Source organism: Quercus robur, chromosome 11, assembly GCF_932294415.1.
Source record: "Quercus robur chromosome 11, dhQueRobu3.1, whole genome shotgun sequence".
Taxonomy (NCBI): Eukaryota; Viridiplantae; Streptophyta; class Magnoliopsida; order Fagales; family Fagaceae; genus Quercus; species Quercus robur.
This window is the reverse complement of record NC_065544.1, coordinates 53,419,275-53,442,589: the sequence shown is the minus strand read 5'-3', so window position 1 is coordinate 53,442,589 and position 23,315 is coordinate 53,419,275. Positions and strand designations below refer to the sequence as shown.

The following is a 23,315-nucleotide window of genomic DNA, read 5'->3' as shown; positions in this document are numbered from 1 at the left end:
TTGAGTAATTATATTTCAATAATCTTACCACATAATGGGCATGGTTTTTTTAATTGAACAAGGCTCTAGGTAATTATATTTCAATAATCTTGCCACATAATGGCCATGGATTCTTGAATTGAACAAGGCATATATTTTCAAAGGGGATGGTACTAAAATTATCTTCATTTTACGATTAAGATTTTTTTTTTTTTTTTTTCTATATATGATATTGTACAAAGCACGACATCATTTAAGATTTTAAATTTGATGTTGCACTAAGTCTCTCAATAAAAAAAAAAAAAAAAAAAAAAAAGCAAGTCAGTAGGTTGGCATATTTCAGGGGGTCATTTTTTACTTGTATAGTTGTATTCTGTGACTATTTTAAGACCACTCTTTAGAGCATTGCTAACCAAATTCCCATATAGTCAAAATGCTTCTCTGGCAATTACAAATTAGAAGATAGCCATCTGTGGTATTCAGCTATGGAAAACTATAAGAAAGAAAAGAAAAAAAAAAAAAAAAAAGAAAGGCAGACATGGACAATAGGTTGGGTGAGATGGAGGAAAGGAAGCCAAGTTCTTGTGTGATGTATGCTGTCCTGTTTTTTTTTTTTTTTCCTATTTGTGCTATCTTTTCATAACGCTTATCGCCATTTCAGAATTTTCAAATTAAGAGCATCATTTCAGAAGATGGTTGTTTGAAGGGGTGCTTAGGAAATGAAACAGATAGAATATAGATTTTCCAAATAGATAATTGTTGTGCAGAGTTGCTGAAACAGACATAATGATGCACCATTCTTTGTATTAAGAGTGATTCTAGTTCCTCTAGTATGATGACTGTGTGCACAAATTCCATCAATCATGGAATTGGTGTTCAATTACTCGTTTGCTTCATTGCTTGTTTAACCCACTTCTGAACACAAGGGAACAGCCCCACATCGATTAGAAGATCAACTCCAAAATGAAATGAAGACTGCTTATAAGTTGCTATGACTAATAGAAACAACATATGGAGCCATGCAGTGAGCACAAAGCGAACTATTCTTTCGCCTTTTACTAAAGAATACCGTGTGCTCACTGCTCAAAAGGGCATACACCAATTTTTTGAGGTGTTGATTTCAATAGAATCCAACCCCCACAAAACTAGTTAAAGTTGTCTGCAAATTGTTCTCTTATACTAGTTTATAGCCACTATTTTATGCAAATATTGACTGTTTTTTTTATAGAGAAAGATAAGTGACAAAAATATTCACAATTAATGTCTAATTTACACATTACACATTTCAAAAGGAAAAAAAAAAAGAAAAAAAAAGTCAAAAGTGGATGTGAGAGAATAAAAGTCCAAAGTTTCCAATAACAAACAAAGCACGAATGACTAATTTGCTAGTATTAATTCTTGTATGATCTGTCATATTGTGATGTGTGTGGGATGCTCAAAGCCTACTTATATCAATCATATTACAAAATGAGCTTTGTCAAAGCCTACTACTATAATGTGATAAAATTGTTATTATTTAGATCATTAATCTTATAAAAGGTTAACAGCGATGCAACAATAATATCAATTTATAAGGATCATGTAATCAACATTTGTATAAGATCAAGTAAACATGGGAAATCATTCGGTTAATTACATTTGATTATTCTCGCTCAAGAGACTAGGACAAAGAAACTAGTTTATTTTAATGCAATAACAGCCATGAATTTGAGGTGCAGAAACAACGTGCAGCTTGCTCCTAAGTAATTATATTTCAATAATCTTTCCACATAATGGGCATGGGTTTTTGAATTGAACAAGGCTCTATATTTTCAAAGGGGATGGTACTTTTGGAATATATATATATATATATATATTCTTTTCACATATCTAAAGGGTACTAAAATCATCTTCATTTTACAATTAAGATTTCATTTTCTATATCTGATATTATAGTGAACCAAGTCATTTAAAATTTTAAATATGATGTCGCACTGGGCCACTCAATTTAAATATAAACAAATATATAAAACAGCAAATCAAGTAGTTGGCATATTTCAGGGGTCGTTCTTTACTTATATAGTTGTATTCTGTGACTATTTTAAGACCATTTTTTAGAGTATTGCTAATCAAATTCCCATATAGTCGAAAATGCTTCTCTGGCAATTACAAATTAGAAGATAGGCAGCAGTGGTATTCTGCTGCCATGAAAATTTAAGAAAGAAGAGGCGGAGAAAAAATAAAGAAGAAGAAAGGCAGACATGGACAATAGGGTGGGCGAGATGGAGGAGAGGAGGCCAAATGCTTGTGCAATGTACATTATCCTGTTTTTTTTCTATTTGTGCTATCTTTTCATAACGTTTATTGCCGTTTTCGCTTATATGCGTTCCATGAAAGTGTCCGTTAAAAAGAAGCAAGAGAGTAGTGTAAGCTTTGACGTAGGGATTTTCATGTGTGTCATTGCATTTGGCTCTTTGCTCCTCTTGGCTTTGGCATGCTGCGTAGCTTTCTCTAGGGAAATTAAGAAGAGTCAGAAGATTGTGCCTATCGAGATTGAAGAACCTGCACCCGTGGCTCAGTAACTCCAACCATGAAGAAGGTATCATATGTATCGGATAAAAAATGTAGCTTCCACATGGTTGAGGAACGTGATTATGGGGTCCATACACTTAAAAGATGGATCCAACCATGAAGAAGGTATCTTATGCATGTATCCAATCCTGCAGCTCAAATTTGTTCCATCGATCTTCTCTCCCAGCCTCAGGTTGTATATAAATACAAGGCAAGCTATGTAATTCAGTGATTGAGAATAATACAGCCTGTTTTCTTTCTTAAATTCACTTCTCTTCCTTGTTTTTTCACTCTTCTTTTTCGAGCTTCCTCATGTTGCACCATTCTTGTTGACTACTTTTTAGTGTCAATATTTCTTGTCCATTTTGGATCTAACTCTATGCACAAATTCAATCAAGCATACCGTATGTTTATATTATGTCGTAATTAATGATGAATATGACTTAATCCCACATTGTCCAGAAGATAAAGTAAATAATGGAGGACTCTTAATTATAAGTTGCTCTACCCTATGTTTAAACTCATGGAGCCGTGTGGTGAGCACAAAGCGAACTATTCTTTCGCCTTTTACTAAAGAATACCGTGTACTCGTTACTTATTGCGGCATACATTAATTTTTGGAGGGTTTTACCTAAAACCCTTACCAAGTTAAGTTAAAGTTATCATTACATGAAAATGTTTACTAAATTAAGGTTTTTTTTTTTTTTTTTTTTTTTTTTTTTTTTTTTTTTTTGGGGAGATAAAAGATAGATAGGTATTGTATTAATAATATCAAACAGTATACAAGCTAAGGATACCTTGTTTTAACGTATATAGAACAGGGGGAAGGGAAAAACAATGAAGCCAATTCGAGAGTTTTTGCACGCCTAGTTTGTCCGAGAAAAGCCTCAGGAGATCGGCTGTGCGACCAAGAGCTGTTGGTATTCATGCAAGTATCCGATAGCCCCTTTCAGTATGTTGTTTGGATGAGAGTGGGTCCGTTCAAAGTAAAACTTGTTTCTGGCATTAAGGTTAATATGGCGTCAATATTTTATTTGGTAATTAATGCGTAATTGAACAATATCTAAGTCACAATTTTAGAAACTAAGGATACACACACCTTCATTTTGGGGCAGTACAGTTGGTACTAACTTTCCACGGAAGAAAGGGACTCCCTCAAGTGAAACAGAAAATTTCATTACCCTTGCCCGTCTCATAGTTGGTATTTCATTATGACCAATCTGGAAAGTTTGATTATTACATTCTTTATTCTAAAACCAGAAAGTAAAATACCCTTCCTTCCCCACCATGTGCAGAAAATCATAATCAAAATCTAAAACCTCCATTGATTCCATATTACCAAAATGTTCTTCCCCAAATATCAAAATACCAATCCTTTTCTACCAACCGAACTCAAACACAAAACCCTTTACCTTGTTATATGTTTGATCATACTTCAACTTCCTATCACAAAATTTTCCTCCTCTTGAAAGTTTTGATCATCCCCAAACCAACACAAAACATATTTGGAAAATAAAAAAGTCCTGTTCTAACCAATCCAGATGGAACCAAGAAACAGGTCTCTTCGGCAGAAGCAGCTTTAAACTGGCAAGCAGAAAATGCTATGGCACAAAACCAAGTCCTTTCAAAGATTCTTGATAATTAACAAAAGATGGCTGAGGTTGTTAAACATACCTTCTCATCCTCAAACTCTCTTATTGAAGATTTGAAGAAGAAAATCAAGATGGTTGAACAGGAGTTAGCAACAATTGCTTCCACAATCAAAGACTTGTCTGTCTCTTTTCCTCTTATTGGACAAAAAGAAAAAGAAAGAAAACAATTGTTACTACAACTTCAATCCATGGAAGGTTCATAGAAGGAAGCCACTTAGATTCTCCCGATGCATGTTCATACGCCCTACCAACCTCAACAATCACTATATAAAGACATGTCCATGCCCTTGACCTCACCATTTACACCAACTTCTCCCTACCAAAACCTACAACCACTACTCATGACACATCCTAATCATAACCCTTTTACACCAAGTGGAATTTTCCCTGGCATAACATATTCAATTCCACCTCAACTAGAACCACAGGTTAACCCGCAAAATGAATCCTCTCCTATGAAAAAGGACAAAGAACCAGTATTCTAACCCCCAGATCCAATTGTATGGGCTTCTTCAAGACCTCTAGATATGAATATGTTGGCTGTGGATCCTGACCCCCCAAACCCAATTTCATCATTTCTCAAAACCCTCACTCTTGAAGATTCGAGAGAATCTTTTATGCTCCCAATAATTGAGGACTCTGATCTAGACTTGTTTGACCTTGGGCTAGAAGAAGTGTTTATGGCGAATAATGGGCCAAAGGTAGAAGAAGAAGAGGATGTTCTTCGCCCTACAAAGCCTCCACCTCCACCACCACCAATCTTTCCCCCAACACCCTTTATTCCAGAATATCAAACAAGATTGACCTACTCACCAACCACAAACTCAAAACATTTGTTCACTCTCGATAATGTTCCTCCTTCCAGATGGCATGATGAGTTCTTTAATATGTATTCTTGGTGCATAGCTGAACTCCAAGCTCCAAGTGCCACTGTTTCCCAGATTATTGCCAAATTTGTTGCAAGGATCACAGGAAGATTACGAGAATGGTGGATCAATCTAGGAGAATACAGGTAAAGACAGGCAGCTCAATGCAACATACTAGAAGACTTCTTCACGATTGTTAATAATGAATTTCTTGGCTCGGTGACTCATTATACGGAAGTAGCATGAGAAGAATTCTTGTTGATGAAATTTTGCTCATTTGAAAGGAAAGATTTAGAGAAATATTTTGACAGAATGTCAAGGAGATACTACTCTTTTAATGGTATGGTTGATGTCAATGACAAGCATACCTTTCTCAACTCCCTCCCAGAACCATTGGGAGATGAAACACTCTGTATGATGAATCTCCAAAAAATAACTCTGTAGCAAGCTTCCTTGGGAGAAATTTATCAGCATGTGCCCATTGCCCTAGAAAAACTCAGCAACCAAAGAAAATTTCTTTTAAAAATTGACAAGATCCATTGCAAACTTAAAGACAATTGCAAAAGGAATGACTTGTAGACAAAGTGCTATGAGAAAAATTGTGCCTGTCCAACAAAGAGAAGAGATCATTTCAAGAAGTATTCTTGGAAGAAGAGACATTATGCGGGACAAAAGAAAAAAAGTTTTAGGAAGAAAAAATGGAAGTTTCTTAGAAGAAAGCAGTTTAAAGGAAAAACTTCAAAAGTTTGTTTTGTATGTAGAAGATCAGGCCATTTTGCGAAAAATTGTCCAAAAAAGGAAAAAGCAGCAAAACTTCTTGAACAAGCTCAGATCCATGTAGATGATACTCCCTTCTTGGATGTGGAATCACTCTTTTCGCTAGATGATAACTATTCTTCTCAAGCTTTGGTAGTTTTGGCCTATTCTACTTCAGAAGATGATTCAGACTCAGACAACAACTCAGACCTAGAAATCCAAACAATTTATACATCCCAGCCTATTATAGCCCCTCTAACCAATCCCACTCCTATAGCCCAAGTACATATCCTTCTAGACATTTATTCCAAACACATCCCAGTAATAACCTTGTTTGACACACGAGCAGTAGCAACAATTCTCCATCCCAAGATTTTACCTGCAGAGTTTTGGTTACCCCATAATTAGATGTTCCGAGCAGCAAATGGAGAAACATTCCTTATCACCCTAAAAAGTAAGCCTCTCTTCATTGGAATCTTTCTGACCCTTACCATTAAACACTAAGTCCTTGGATCTCCTCTTACAAGCAGAGATCTTCTCATAAGATTTGATCTCCTTCATCAAATACCTAGCCTCAGATGGTCTTCAAAAGGACTTATGCACAAACATCTTCTCACCTAGACCCAGTACCCCATCTATTTACAATTGACCCCTTTAACTCTTTGAGACTCTAGATTATTAATGATTGTTGTGCAAACAACCATTCTGAATTTCTCCTTAAAAATCCAAATCCTTTGTGGAAAAACCCAAAATTTTTTATATACCTTCCCTTTAAGAAGACTGAAAATGCCAACCCCACAAAAGCCAGTCACAGAGGAATGAATCCAGACCATTTAGCCTTGGCCACACAAGAACTATCTATCATCCTTTCAGAAGGCCTCATTGAACCTACAACCTCTCCCTGGGCATGTGAAGTTTTCTATGTCTATAACCATGTTGAGCAAGTTCGAGGAAAACTCAGATTGGTAATCAATTATCAGGATCTTAATCATTTTCTTGCAGATGATAAATTCCCCTTGCCAAACAAGAGTGCTCTCTTTCAGCATCTTTCAAATGCAAAAGTATTCTCAAAGTTTGATTTTAAAGCAAGATTTTTGGCAATTAGGAATCCATCTAGAAGAGAGATATAAGACAACGTTTTGCATTCCAGACCACCATTACCAATGGACTATCATGCCTTTTGGTCTAAAAAAATACTCCATCTCAATTTCAGAAAGCAATGGTAACGTTGTTCCAGCCACTCTTGACCAATGCATTAATTTATGTAGATGACATCCTCTTGTTCTCAAAAGATAAAGAATCCCATGCCAAGTTGCTCACTGAATTTTATAATTTAGTGAAATCTCAAGGGATAATACTTTCAGAAAAGAAAATGGTCATAGGATAGTCTTCTATAGACTTCCTAGGAGTAAATATCTCAGATAGAAAGTATACTTTGCAGCCTCATGTAGCTGCCTCTCTTGGTGAATTTCTAGACAAGCTCATAAGTGCCAAACAGATACAACAGTTTTTTGGAATTGTAAATTACATGTCAGACTTCATCCCAAAATTCTCTAGATACAGGAACTGTTTAGCTCAATTGTTGAAAAAATCTCCTCCAGAATGGAATTCTGTTCCTTAGCAGAAAAGCTTTCCCTTTTACAGATTCCAGGACTAGGTAAACGGATATTGCAGACAGATGCAAGTGATGAATACTAGGCGGTAGCTCTCTTTGAAGAAGTTGATGGAAAAAGAAGTATTTGTGGCTATAAAAGTGGTGCATTCAAGTCTTCAGAACTTCATTACCACTCTACCTTCAAAGAAATCCTTACAGTTAAACATGGGATTGAAAAATTCCAGTTCCATCTCCTTGGACATAATTTTTTGGTAGAAATGGACATGTCTTCCTTTCCTAAGATGCTCCAGTTCAAAAGGAAAATGCTCCCACATCCTCAGTTACTCAGATAGGCAAACTGGTTTTCACAATGGTCTTTTCAAGTCAAGCACATTAAAGGAAAAGATAATCTTATTACTGATTACCTTTCTAGAAAACCTCCAGTCCTAAACACTACAATCATTCCTCCACCCCTATGTGTATAGTACTCTTCTTCTTCTGCAAATCCTGATGATATCCTTAAAATGATAGAAAACCTTCCCCAAAAATTAAAGATCAAATAAAAACCTTGACCCTAGAAGCCAGATCCAAAAGAATCATTAGAATCCTTCATAATTATCTCCAAGACCACCACAGACTCTTCCTTGCTGTTTTTCCTGATATAGACCAACCATGGAAAACCCCTTTTGCCTTTTGGATAACTCAATGGACTGTTGCACATTATCTCTACTTGTGTCTTCATTTTGGGCAGAATTTTACAGATATATTTTCCCACGTGGAAATAGATATTTCCGTAAATTTTGGCTTGAAATTTTGAAAAATGATGCTCATGAAGGAGAATGGATACAGTATGCTAAAGCAGAACATCCAAGATTTGGTTGTAAAATTACCTCACTGTGTTTGGTTGCAAAACTCAATTCCAAAAATGATATTGTGCAGAAGGAATCTTTCACCCAACAAAGATACATTAGGTCACTAATCCAGATGGCACTCTCCACACAGATATGGACACTTCTTGGGTATCTTGTCACCATGCTCTCACAATAACAAAATCCATTAATAAGGGAACCTTATTTGAAATAGTGCCAATTGATCCAGAAGTCTATAGACAACAATGGCCACGTGAAGATCATTGGAAAATACCCATGGCCAATCCTCTTATAGGGTATGATGATCCTTATTATCATAACCATGATCTAGATGTAGATGTTGAGGAAGAATAGTTCCAAGGAAGAGATGGATGGAACTAGACATTTTAACATTAAAAAAAGCACCCTTATCTCCAAAAATCTACTTTTCAGAAGTGTATCCAGATGAGTACAATTATGAAGCCATGGCCCCTACCTGCATTGACACCTACTGATCAGCCCAACAATGGCCAGCTAAGACCTCTATTTTCCTGGATGATTGTCAACACGAAGACAGCCCCTACCGTCCTCTCAGGAAGCTCATTATACTTTGAATGTAAATTATTTCTAAAACATTTTGCCTATAAATAGACCTCTAGTGCCTTTGTAAAGGGCAAAGTGAAGAGAAAAAGAAGATCTTTAGAAGTTCTTGTAGGATTATCAGTCCTTGTAAGATGTTCATCAGTGTCTCTTATGTCTAATGTAAAAAGCCTGGTGAATCTAATAATATCTCTTAACTTGTTAGTAATGGCTCGAGTGTGCACTAGTCATTTCCCATGTAATTAAACATTTAAACCCCCTTTTTTTTTAACTTGTTGTACATCAATCTTTGTGTTACTTTGTCGGCCACCAAAGAAGCTTGGAATCAACTACGTGCTTTGCTTGGTTACTTTGTTGCTTTGAAATGAGGTAAAGAAAGCTATTAATTAAATAGAAGCTTAGAAATTGAGTGGTTTGTACTCTCTCTCTCTCTCTCTTAATGTATTATGTAATAATGAACAGAGTACTTGGATAATTTGAAGCAGGTGAACGGCCGATTAAGGAGAGACTTGATAGTGGAGTAAGGAGGCTTAAGTATCACTTGGATTAAAGAGAGCTGTAGATCAAAGCCTATATGTAGAGGCAACGATGCTTTTGAAAATTACAAAGTGAAAAGTGGGAAGCAAAAAATATTGTCCTAATTGCTAAATCTAAGATTTATGATGAATTAAATAGCAAATTGGGGACAAGTGATGGAGAAAATAATTACTTATAAACATCTTAAGATAAGGGAAATGGAAACAAATAGACTTAGAATGATGTCAAATGCATTAAAGATGAAGATCAAAGAGTGTTTATAAATAAGAGCAGATTAAAGAAAGATGAAAAATTCATATATTTTGATAAAATATTGAATAGAAGTGACAAAAATATTAGAGTGAATAGGATAACCAATTGAGGATAAAAACTATAGGTGTGTTTAAAAATTCTGGATGACCGAGGTAAAGGACACATTGATAGGATGAAAATGGTAAAAGCTATGGGATCAGATGAAATCTCCATTGAAGTCATGAACTTCAAGTTAGAAATTTGGCAAGATGCTTTAGAATCTAGCTAAAGACTTGGTTAAAGATAGAAACATAGTATATGGAATGTAAATTCAATAAAAGTAGAAACAAAGATGAAATGGTTGTAAAACTTGATGGTCAAAAGATACCAAATTAAGCATGAGATTTTTTGTTATCTTGAATCAATAATTCATAAGATAGAGATATTGAAAGAGTATAAGAATTATAAGATAAAAGTGGTGTTTATGAAATTGAGAAGTTCCTCCGGAGTATTCTAAGATTGTAAAAACTTAAGTTGAAGGAAAATTTTATTAGACTATTGTACGACCAACTATGCTTTTATGGTATAGAATGTTGAATATTTATAAAATGAGTGTAGATAAATTGAGGATGCTAAGAATATTAGAAATACAAGGAAAAATAAGATTTGAAGCAATAAATTTCTCTTAAAGACAGGGGTGGTCCCTATTGATTAAAACTGAGAGAGAATCACTTGAGATAACTTGGTGGTCATGATCAAGGAGAACAAATATTAATGCACTATTGAAAAAAAGTGAATTGATTCAAGTTAACCACAAAAGGTAGAGGAAGACAAAAATTAACAAAAAAAGAATTAGTAAAAACTGACATGTTAATTAAGGAAGTAACATATTGTATGACGTCAAATAGAACATAATGACAAAAAATAATGCATATAGTTAACCCTGACTAGTTTGTTCAGAATCATAACCCACTTAAAATTTTGGGACCAAATCTTGATTGTTGTTGTTGTTTGTTGTTGTGTTGATAGTATTTCTTTTGCAAATGGTTCAAGGGTCTGATGAGATTTCATCCTTTCCCTAGCTAATTGGAATATAATTCTCTTCATTTTATGGTCAAACTTATATTTGTCACAACTAACATATTATAGTGTCATGTCATTTACAATTTTAAATGATGTAAGCATTTGATGCACCTTTAAGTTTGTAATATTTCATTTGGACCATGAATAGATCCATTTCAAACATATAGGATGAGGTTGGTTCAATTCCAACCCTCTATCCCTTTTTTTTTTTCAAAAAAAAAGTTTATTTTTATTATTAGCAAGCATACAAATATAGGATATTAACTACACGCTTATAAACAAACCCTAAAGTCAGGTTGTTGCCATATTCCTATGTCGTTTTTGTTAAAGGTTATGCAGATTTGCCAAGTCTTTACCAGCTTATTCCTGTGACAGATTTGAGACCACTCTTTAGAACATTTCGTAACCAATTTCACATACTCACATGCTTGGGCAATTATAAATTAGAAGTTATGTAGCAATTATGTGGTATTCGAAAATTAAGAAAGAAAAAAAGAGAAGAGAATATATATTGGCCACCACGAATGTTGAGATGGATGAGGGGAAGCAGAATACTTGTGCAATATATGTTGTAATTTTTGGTATCTATTTGTTCTATATTTTCTTACTGTTTGTTGCGATTCACATGTACATAAACTCATTGAAAGACGAGGCGAAAAAGAAGCTGGGGAGCCATGTATTCGATATCGTAGGGCTTGTCATATGCATCTTTCCAATTGTCACATTAGCTCTCTTTGGTTTGACAACCTGCGTGGTTATCTTTAAGGATATAGATCGGTGTCGAAAGGTTGTGCCCGTTGAGATTGAAGAACTTGCTTCTACAGTTTAGCTCCACCAATCATGGAGTTATTTCATGTATGCATTGAACAACATAGAATGAAGTATATATTGGATGTATGAAATATTACAATGAAACAACTATGAATTAATGGGCTGTCATTTTTTTTTTTTTTTTTTTGTTGAGAAAATAGTATTTTAAACCTTGTCATCTGTATTTTGATAATTACTATTTATTATCAAGTCAAGACATTAATTAGTTTTTTTTTTTTTTTTGTAGGTGAGAATTGAATACCAAATCTCCTATTTGACGATAAGAGACTTCACATGTTGAATTAACTAGAATCCAGACGTACTATCAAGTTAGTTAGGTAGTGTGTTTGTAGTTCAACAATAATTTTTAACTGAAGTAACAAAGTTGAATTGGTAGAGTTTGTTTCATCTTCTCTCTCAACCTTAGGTTGTGTAGAAATACAGGGTAAGAAGCTATGTAATTCATTGACAGAGAATAATACAAGTTTTCTTTCCTGAATTCACTTTTCCTTCTTTTTCGTACTTTTCTCTTTCGATCTCTCTCTCTTCCCTTTAATCAAAATACTTTCACTGCTTTGAAATCTATAATTCATTTGCCTACAATGGATTAAAAAAATAAACAGACTTTTGATAGATACTAGAATAAAAAATATATAACTAATAAAATCAATATTTCAAAAAATCCACTATATATACATGAGCACTTTTCAATATCATGGTCAATTAAACCAAGAATTGAAAATTTGTCACCACCAAAATAGATTCCAAGGATGTAACTTCTGGTTCATTCCTAATGCAGAATATGAAGTCTTCCCACATTGGCTAAGAGAGAAAACGCAAAATGAGGACTCTTAATTATAAGGTGCTCTACCAAAATGGTTAAACTCATAGAGCCGTGTGGTGAGCACAAAGCAAACTATTCTTTCACCTTTTACTAAAGAATACTGTGTGCTTGCCACCACTTATTTTGCAGCATACAAGATCATTTGGGAGCATTTGATTTACCGTGATGTGCCCATAATGTGATGCACATTACATTAATGAAATCCCGTAGCAAAGAAATCAGTATTGACATTTTTTTAATTAATTTGAAAGAAATCTAGCACCAATAATATCTACATAGACCATTTGCAATTAACCCTATTGGTAATTAAACTTGGAATGTTGGTTACAAGTTTTCCAAGTTTCCTTTTATAGGTTCTCATTTTCCTTTATAGGAGAATGACAATATCGAAGAACCACTAGATTCTAAGCAATGGCAAATGATTTTCTTAAATGTATAGTATTGACCTAGCCCAAAACTGCGCCTAGCAAAGGTGAAGTTGGGGGTTCCACCTCCAAAAAAAAAAAAAAAAAAAAAAAAAAAGAACCTTTTTTTTTTTTTTTTTTGAGAAATAATTATAACATGCTGCTAACCCTACAGCTCGACCCTTTCCCCCCTAGACCCCCAAGCACTTTGTGCATGAGGAGGTGCCAATTCAGCTACAAGGCCTTTGAAAAAAAAAAAAAAAAAAAAACAAAACCTAAATATAAGATTCTATGGTGAAATATACCAACATAATTTGTTCTTTTAAAAAAAATGAAATTATTTGTTCATTTAAAATCTTCGTAGAGCCCACTAAAACATAAATCTTATTGGTCTTATTTCATGGGTTACTAAAGCTTATTTACCGTGAAAGACCTTTTATTCCCTCCACTTGATGAATATTAGGGTTTTTTTATTTTTATTTTTTTATTTTTTTTATTACTATTCTATAATTCTTACCACTGGAATTAGAAATATATTACTGCATTACACATATGGAATGAACCTTTGTATAGATTAAAGAGGCTAGTTAATCTAGTAAATACAGTAGCAAATATAATAGTGTAATACAAGGATATAGAACAAGAGAAAGCTTTGGTAAGGTTAAAAAAAAAAAGTCAAAAGCTTTTATTACATAGTATTTATAGATTAGACTTTAGGTGCCAATTATAATATGCAAAAAAAAAAAAAAAAAAAAAAAAAATTCCAATTATGACAAAATTAATTAGTTAGAACTTGGAACCATAGTTAAGTGTTAAACAACAATGAATTATCCACATATATATATATATATATATATATATATATATAAATGAATTCTTTCCACCTATATAATAGTCACAACATGAGTAAAAGATATTTGAATCCTATATATTTTCATTATAAACACCTTGAGGTGCTTGTTGAACTACAAAATTATTGCCAACAACAATTGTATTTTCAATTTCTTATCTCTTTTGAATGGACCAATGCATAACTTTAGAACCCAATTACTTGAAGCAAAACTCTATCTTTCTCTTAAAAAAACAAAGAAGAACATGATCAAATAGAGTATGTAGGAAGCAACCCATTCCTGAATAATGTAGCTAATTAGCCTACTACGTTAAGGCCCAAGGATTCTTTACGTAGACCAAATTAAGACTAGGAGTACTATAAAAGAATTGGAGATTCCTAATCTCTTCTATCTCTCGTTCCAATTTCCAATCCTACCTTTTAGCCTTTATTACTTATGATGATTAATCTTTATTATCGAGTCAAGATATCAATTGGTTTTTGGTGTAAACAAGATATGAATCCTAAATCTCATGTTCAATGAAAGATTTTACCAGTTGAGCAAACTAGAACTTATTTTTTATGGCTCTTTTCTACATCAAAAGAATCTTTGATGTCAGAGTTATAGAGCCCAAAAGATGAATCAAACATACCAAAATGTAAACAATAAAATTTCTTTTTCAACAATTCAACATGCAAGTTAATGCATATATTCGTTTTTAATGAAAGTTATTTATAACCTTTTGTATAACATTAAAAAGTATATACAACCACCGCACACTCTTGATGCGATGGTCACTCTACAAGTATAAGTGCTTGTGATGTGTAGAGGGCAAGAGCCGGGGTTCAAGTTTCTAGAAAAGAGCTTCACACATATATACTTAGATTAAGCTAGAGTAAAAATTCTATCTTGTATATAAAAAAAATAAAAATAAAAAGTATATACAATTTGAAAATTATTATTTTAGCTTTAAAAAAAAAAAAAAATCAAACCCTACTTTTTCTACCCTACAATTCAAAACACCAAAAAATCGTAACTCAAAAATTAATAAAACTTAACAATTATTAATTGGAAAAATTAGGGAAAATTTTCAAATTTTCTCAAACCCTATTTTTTCTACCTTACAATTCAAAACACCAAAAATATAACTCAAAAATTAATGAAACTCAACATTGATTAATTGGACAAATTAGGAAAATAATATGTTATTGATAATCTATTGAGATTATTTTCTTTGTAGAACTTGCAAATTCTTCCACCCCAAAAAAATTATCAAATAAACAATTACTAGTAAAATATCATAATTAAGTTTCTATATATGCAATGTTATAAAATAATAATAATAATAATGAAAATACAATTGCAAAAAGTTAAAATATGTCACTCATCCGATTATTTTTGTTTCACTAACCTTTACTTTTGTATGAATAAGTGACGCTATAGAGTACTTTTAATACAACTATTAAGAGTGCTTTCTTTGCATAAATTACAAAATTTTCCCCCCAAAAAGATTAAAAAGTAAACAGTGGACAATTACTACTTTTAGTTTCAGGTGTTTGCTACATGGTTTCCCAATTCTTTCTTAGAACATTAGCATTAGCCTCGCCAAATTAAATAGTTTTTCAACAAAAATTTGGCTAAACTCAACCAAAACTACCCTACATCAACCTAAATAGTTTATCAATTTTTTTTAACAATGAATAGTATCTTGCTACATGTATTGAGGACTATTCATCACTACATCAAAAGAAAAATTATTTTTTATTCCAAAGCTCTCTCTCTCTCTCTCTCCCACTCATCTGTGACTCTTTCTCGTTTCCCATCAACCTAGCTCTCCACAAAACTGGTGCCCAATTTGGGTTTTGCAATTCACTCAAAAGGGTGTCCATATCATCAACTAGTTTAGAAGTTCTTGTTAGTTTGCTTTTAGGGTTAGATGTGGTGGATTGACGCAAATTAATGATGATGGATTTTATGAAATGGGTATGTGGAAATTGCCAGAAATAAGAGGGCAATTGGTTATTTGAAGATCATCACAACCACCGCTTTGTGTTAATTATTGTGGATTTAAAAGGTCACTTTTTCTAATTTTTTTTTTCTATCTTACATTCTCAGGAAAATTATAAAATTGAAGGAAATTTTTGTTCTAGGTGGTTGAAGAGATTTTGGTTTGTAATGGCTTGTATAGGTGGCAGTTTGGATGGTAGGTGGCTCTTTGGTGTGGTATGTGGTGGCTTGTGTGGGTGGTGGTTTGGGCTGGTTGATGTAACATGGTGTGTTTTTTGGTTGAAAATTGGGCAGAGACAAGAGAGAGAGAGAGAATTTATATGGATAAATAAAAAAATATTAAGGATGATTTTGGTGTTTATTTGTTAAAATAGCAACATATATGTTTTTTGGATTAATTTAGCTAAAACCTTATAGAGATTGATGTGAATGCTCTTATGGTATAAGAAATGGCTAGCATTAAGTGATTAATAAATAACAATTTATGTGGAGAGAGAGAGAGAGAGAGAGAGAGAGAGAGAGAGAGGAAACATTCATTAAACTTTTCAATAAGGGTGGAAAAACAGAAATTCAATGAATGAGGTATTTAGTGTGTTCTCAAGAGTTTCCTTATCAAAATTAATATTTCACCTATTTATGAATACAAGTATTTTCAATTAGTTGTGACGATACCATATTTTTCTATAAAAAAGTTACATATCTTTCATTCTACAATTGAAGACGATTAATACTTGCTATCCGAAGAATTTCAAGAGCAAGTGTTAATGGAAGGCTACAAACAATTTGTTGTGAAGGCTTTTATGATCGTATTAATGGCATTCTTAGCTTTTATCAAAAGCACACAAGGGCAGCCAATTTGTTGCTTTCGTGACGCTTGTTGCTGCCAAACTTGTAATCATCATCCACGCGGACCATATTGAAATTTGCAAAAACATATAAAATGTATGATTTTTTTTTTTTTTATATGAACAAAATGTATGAGTGAAGTATGAATAACATATGAAATATATGAATAAATTATTTTAACTTTTGGTTGATTTGCTACAATTTTTTGTATGTTGTTGCTCTCTCTCTCTCTCTCTCTCTCTCTCTCTCTCTCTCTCTCTCTCTCTCTCTCTCTCTCTCTCTCTCTCTCTCTCTCTCTCTCTCTCTCTCTATATATATATATATATAGCATGGTACAAGCATCAAACACCACAATAACTACTATTGTTGACACGACAAACTTCTCAAATGAGGAATTTTAGAGCTTCAACTTAGCAAAAATAACAATTGGGATTTAATGTAATTGAATTTTCTTTTGAAGCGTCTTTTTTTTTTTTTTTTGTCATTTTATATACTTTAAATCGATTGGAATTTACACGTCATCACGATAATTGATTTCAAGGATGTAATTAAAAACACGCTTGTAACCAATCTTGTTAACTTCTTTTTAGTATCAATATTTTTTGTCCCTTTTGGATTATCTTACTCTGTATGCACAAAATCCATCAAGCATACCATAGGTCAATATTTTATAAATCCTTGTTTAATACCTAATGCAGAATATAACGTAGTCCCACATTGTAAAGAAGATAAAGCGAATAATGGGGGACTCTTAATTATAAGGTGCAATAACCAAATGGTTAACATGGAGCCGCGTGGTGAGCACAAAGCGAACTATTCTTTCGCCTTTTACTAAAGAATACCGTGTGCTCGCCACTTATTGCGGAATACATTAATTTTTGAAAGGGTTAACCTAAACCCCTTACCAAGTTTAGTTAAGTTATATTTCATGGCATATATATATATATATTTTTTTTTCTATTAAGCCAATTATCATCTTGGTATGAATAGTACTTTCCTCCAAGAAACCTAGCACCAAATATGTCAAACATTTCCTTTCGGTAAATGGAATACAGCAATTTTAGATTTCATCAAAGTTCCATTATTATAAATAAATAAGCAATAATATGCTAGAGTCACAATAAATACACCATTTTTGTCATAACTCACTACGTGGTGAATGTGTGAATCCACATAAATCTACTACTTTTTCTTTATCAATCACAGCTCATGTTATACGGTTAGTTATAGCAAAAGTAGCGTAATTTGTTTTAACCCTATCATTTTTCATAAATAAATAAAAGAAAGATGGGACCTGATTGTCCTTGTAAGTTGTTTAGTCTTTTTTTTTTTAATTTTTAATTTTTTTTGATGTGAAATGCTTCGACTTTATTAAAATTACGAGAAAGAAAATACATCATGAATAAGAGTCTGCTCAATAAAGCAAGAGTTCTCTTCAATCCATGCGGTAAAATCAACAATGCTTTAAGCATGTTTGACTAGTAGATGGGCTGGTTTATTCCCTTGCCAACGTACATGTGAGAATTCGACTTGATGAAATTCTTTGCATAGTGTGAGCATGCCAGCTATGAGTGGTTCCCAGATAATGGTGGATTGGAAAGTCCAGTTAGAGCTCGATACATGATCATGGAGTCGCCTTCCAATATGATCTCACGGATACCAATATCCTTGGCAAAAAGGAGACCGGTTTCGAAGGCTTTTGCCTCTGCTTCCAACGCACCCAACGGTACCTCAAGTCTTTTGCTTAGAGCTGCCTCAACCCTGCCTTCGCTGTCCCTAATAATCACGCTTACCCCTGCTGATTTGTGTTCTGTCAATAGTGCTCCGTCGACGTTAACTTTGTACCAATTTCCCGGTGGAGGTTGCCACAAGCTTCTCAGCACCTCTGTAGGTGTAGGCGGGCCTGGTAACTCCGTTGCTGTGGTGTACTCTGCCAGATAAGTTGCTGCCCAGTGAGCCATCTCCCTCCCCGACTTCTTTTTTCCCCCAGTCCTTGTCACGTTCCTGTTTTACCACAAGACCCATGCAACCGTGACAACCATAGCAACCCGTGCTTCCTCCACCTGGTCCAGAATAATCATATGCCATAGTATGTCTTGGAATGTCCATCCGTCTGAAACACCCACTGGGGTTGACGCCTTTGTGCATGCCCATGTCTCTCTGGCAATCTCACAATTCCATAGCACATGGGCTGTAGTCTCCTCCTTCAATTTACAAATGTCACAAATTGAATCCTGCAGGACCTTCCGTCGTTTAAGATTAACCTTTGTTAGCAGCAACTCCCTACATGCTCTCCAAGTAAAGTGCCTAATTTTATGGGGCACGGGTAGGGCTCATATTTTCCTGCAGAAACGGCGGACTTGGCTACCGTCTGAGCTGGAACCAAGATGCGCCGATTGTGCTAGCTTCTCGACAAGGATATATGCACTACTCACAATAAAGCGGCCATGTGAGGAAGCAGTCCATACCAACTTATCACTTGGCAATTAAGTGCTTCGAGGAATTCGTTTAATCACCTCTGCCTCATGTGGGTAAAACAGTGAGTCAAGGACCTCCATTTTCCAGCAGCCATTCTTCTTATTTATCAGCTCTCCCACTCTTGTATCTGACTATAAGAATAGGCGTGGTGATTGAATCTTATACGTAGGGCCTGTGGGAAGCCATTTGTCCTCTCAAATCTTTATGTTCATACCGTTGCCCACCCTCCATCTCATCCCTTCTTTCACAAGGGATTGAGCCACCATTATGCTTCGCCAAGTATATGAGGAATTATTTTTTATAGTAGCATGGATGAAGTCACACCTTGGAAAATACTTGACCTTTAGTACTCGATGTACAAGAGAGTCATGGTCAATTTGAAGCCACCACCCTTGCTTCGCTAGGAGGGCAAAATTGAATTGTTTTAAGTTCTTAAAACCCATGCCACCGCATGACTTTGGCTCACATAACTTGTCCCGATTAATCCATGCAATTTTCTTCTCATCATTCTTTTAGCCCCACCAAAAATTCCAGATCATACTTGTGAGCTCCTCACATAAGGATTCTGGTAGCTTGAAGCAACTCATTGTGTATGTTGGAATTGCTTGAGCGACTGCTTTAATTAGCACTTCCTTCCCTGCTTTTGATAGCATCTTTTCCTTCCATCTTGCCAATTTCTTTCCAAGCTTCTCTTTAATATTAGTGAAAGTATTCCTCTTGTCTCTTCCCACAAGAGAAGGTAGGCCAAGGTACTTCTCATATTGCTTTGTGACTTGTGCACCAAATCTGTTTTTTTATCTCTTCTTGGACCTCTCTTGGTGTATTCTTGCTGAAAAACAATGTAGTCTTAGCCCTATTCAGCTGTTGTCTAGAAGCTTGCTCATATGCATGCAAAACTCTTTGTAGTGAGTTACATTCGGAAATAGAGGCCTTGCAAAATATTAGGCTATCGTCAGCAAAGAAAAGGTGTGAGAGTTTTGGTCCTCTACAACATAAGGCAATTTCTTCCATATTTCCTTCACGCACTGAGTTTTATATCAATGCTGACAAACCCTCTACACATAAAAGAAAGAGATAAGGTGATAAGGGATCCCCTTGATAGAGACCCCTTGATGGTACAATATGCCCCCTTGGGCTCCCATTAAATTTTATAGCATAAGTTACAAATGTGACACATTGCATTATTAATCCTCTCCACTTTACATCAAAGCCCAATTTCTCCATGATTTTATCTAGGCATTTCCATTCCACCCTATCATAGGCTTTGCTCATATTGAGTTTTAAAGTCATCTCTCCCACCCTTCCCTCTTTTTCTTTTTTTTCTTTTTTTCTTTTTTTTTTTTTTTTTTTTTTTTTTTTCTTATATGATGCATGGTTTCAAAGGCTATAAGAACGCTATCAGTAATAAGTCTATCATGCACAAAGCACTTTGTGTTTCACTAATTATTGTAGGGAGGATCTTTTTTAGTCTATTAGCTATAGTGTTAGATGTAATTTTATACACCACATTACATAAGCTAATAGGCCTAAAATCAGTAACCAGTTTCAACTCCTTTATTTTGGGGATGGGGACAATGTGTGTGTCATTAAAATTGGGTGGGAAAACACCAAGGTTTAGGAAATCAAGTACCGTATTAGTCACCTCCACCCCACATGTTGGCCAAAAATGCTGGAAAAAGAGTGGGTGCATTCCATCTAGACCAGGCGCTTTCAGAGGGTACATTTGCTTCAGTGTATATCCCACCTCCTTTGCTGTGAATTCCTCATGTAGAATCTGGTTCATTGGTTGGGTGGCTTTCGGCTCCACTGTCTTCAATAATTTAGTGAATTAGGTTGGATTGCTAGAAGTGAATAGATTCTTGTAGTACTCCACCACAATCTCCTCTATCTTATGCTTCTCTTCTTGCCACACTCCATTTGTATCCATCAAACCTTCAATGAGGTTCTTTTTATACCTAGCTGAAGCTTTGGCATGGAAGAAACTCATGTTCTTGTCTTCCTCCTTGAGCCAATTCAATCTGGATCGTTGACGCCACATCTCATCTTCTTTTTCAAGCCAACAATTCAGCTTTACCCTTGTTTCTCGCATGGATTGTGCAATGTCCAGATTAGATGGTTGGATCTCAAGCCATTCAAGCCACTTCTGTAATTCAGCAACCTTCCTACCCACGTGATCAAAATCTGATTTATTCCATGCTTCCAACCTTGCTCGACACTTTTCTAAACAATTCCCAAGCACATATTCGGACCTAGTAGCTTGTCCTTCCTCCCATGCATTTCTAACCACCTCTTCACATCGGTGGTCCTTCAGCCACATTGATTCAAATCTAAACATTTTTTTTCATCTTTTTTGGGATTTTCTACCTCATCCGGAGAACCAAAGGGGAGTGGTCTGATGCCAAAGAAGTTAGATGATGGAGTTTGGTAGCTGGGAACAGATGCAGCCAATCTATTGTTGTCAATGCCCTGTCAAGTCTTTCTCTAATCTGAGTGCCATCAGCTTTTTGATACAACCATGTAACCTTTGGACCTATATAGTCCACATCCTTGAAACCACAGTAAGTTATATACCCTTACCATGTAACAAATGTTAAGTTATCACCCTTGAACATATGAAATAAAATTATGACTTGGATACAACAAGCTAAGCATAGTTATTGCTAATATGTATGTTGCTAATCTAATAAGAGCCTCATCCAACCGTTGATGGGTGCATATCAGTGTGTTATGTTTTTGTTACTCAAATTGAAAGTTCAAATACTGTAAAAACACCCTTGAACGTTTAGACCCCCAATTTACAAATTACCAATTCAAGCTTTATATCAAACAATTAATGTGTGGAACATGAACAAAAGCTTAATACAGAATTGGTAAACAATCTATGCCAATTAAAATCACATCCACAGCAGGAAATAAAAGGCAAAGATAAAAGGAAGAGAGATGCAAACACAAGGACAACACACAATGTGTTATCGAAGAGGAAACCGAAGCCCTCGGTGTAAAACCTCTCCGTCGCCCTCCAAGCAGGAAACAATCCACTAGAAAATGTAGTTGGGATACATGAACAGCAATAGACCCTCCAAGCCTAATCTACCCAGTGTACCTAAGCCCTCCAAGCTTCTTGCTCCAACAAGGTTGCGCCGAACCTATTTCTTTTCTAGCTTCCCGGATTCCGCTACTTGACCATAGCATCAACCAATGTAAACTGGTTCCTTCCTAACTGCTTCCCAGAACACCAAACAGCCCTCTCACAGTAATGGATATGGTGAGAAAAGGTTTTGGTAAAATTCCTCTCAAGGGTTTAACAATGGAGAGGAAAAGAGTTGAGGAATTTGAAGAGACTCTTATGTAAAGATTGTAGATGAATCAATCTTGTTTTACTCTAGGGTTTCTCTCTCAAAATTCTCTCTGGAAGCTCTCTTTCTTTTGTGGGTATAAGGGGTATTTATACTGGGATGAGAAAGGAATGTGAAATGTCAGGTTTTTCAAAACAGGGGTGGCTCGCGGCTTGGCCTCGCGGCTTGACTGAGTCGCAAGATCCAGCCGCGCGATAAGAGAACGGTCAGTTGTCCTATTTTGTTCTGTAGTGCTCTAGCTAGCATGACGTTTCAACTTCTGGCATGCTTGGCACGTGTGCTGCTTCTGGCATGCTTGGCACGTGTGCTGCTTCTAGCGGCTTGCAGCCGCGAGTCACCCGCGAGATCCAGCCGCGAGACTCTGTTTTCTTGCACACTCTTGAGCATTCAACACTCTATCTCACTCACTACTTTTACAACAAACCCACCTAAATACAAGATTACTAATTGCTGAAATACAAGCAAATTTGGCACGGAATAAAGCCAACAAGATGGTTGAATAAATTCAACCTTACACAAATAATAATGAACAGAAAAACAAATGAAAGGACATGCAAAACCATCCTTGGATTATAAATAAATAAATAAATAAAAGAAGAAGGAAGAAACCATTAATACATAATAAAGCACTAAACATTACTAGTGTGCAAAATTGATAGGAATTATCCTAAAGATGTGCATTGGGCTCTCTCTCTATAATCCTGATTCGGCATCACTATCGAGAGTGACAAAGGTAGATTCCAGAGTAGAAGTACAGCTACCCACAGAAGATGAAGATGATGCCTAGTTAGCTCCGGAGGAATTAGAATGCAATATTTGGATGTAGTCACAGTCCTGATCAGATTTTGAGGTCAAATCTGATGTTGAGTCAAGATTGTTGCTGTCTTGAGCATCATCGAGTTTGGGCTCAGGCTCAGGCTCAAGCTCAGGCTCCAACCGTCTACCCCACACAAAACTTTGGTCGTCGTCCAAGTTGTCTATCTCGTTATCCCAAAGTCATGTTCTGAAACAATGTTGTAATAATAACCAAATTAGCACCCCCTT

The 23,315-nt window shown here is 35.1% G+C and overlaps 3 non-coding genes and 1 pseudogene across 3 annotated transcripts; all 4 read left to right on the top strand.

Annotated features, from left to right (window-relative positions):
• Nucleotides 1–994: 994 nt before the first annotated feature.
• LOC126707865 (U5 spliceosomal RNA) lies at nucleotides 995–1,107 on the top strand. The gene has a single exon (XR_007649156.1). It is a non-coding gene; the product is annotated as a U5 spliceosomal RNA (small nuclear RNA).
• Nucleotides 1,108–3,056: 1,949 nt separating this feature from the next.
• Nucleotides 3,057–3,169, top strand: LOC126707864 (U5 spliceosomal RNA). Its single transcript, XR_007649155.1, has one exon. It is a non-coding gene; the product is annotated as a U5 spliceosomal RNA (small nuclear RNA).
• Nucleotides 3,170–12,396: 9,227 nt separating this feature from the next.
• On the top strand, nucleotides 12,397–12,517 carry LOC126707747 (U5 spliceosomal RNA; annotated as a pseudogene).
• A 4,708-nt stretch (nucleotides 12,518–17,225) lies between these two features.
• LOC126707863 (U5 spliceosomal RNA) lies at nucleotides 17,226–17,338 on the top strand. Its single transcript, XR_007649154.1, has one exon. It is a non-coding gene; the product is annotated as a U5 spliceosomal RNA (small nuclear RNA).
• Nucleotides 17,339–23,315: the final 5,977 nt, after the last annotated feature.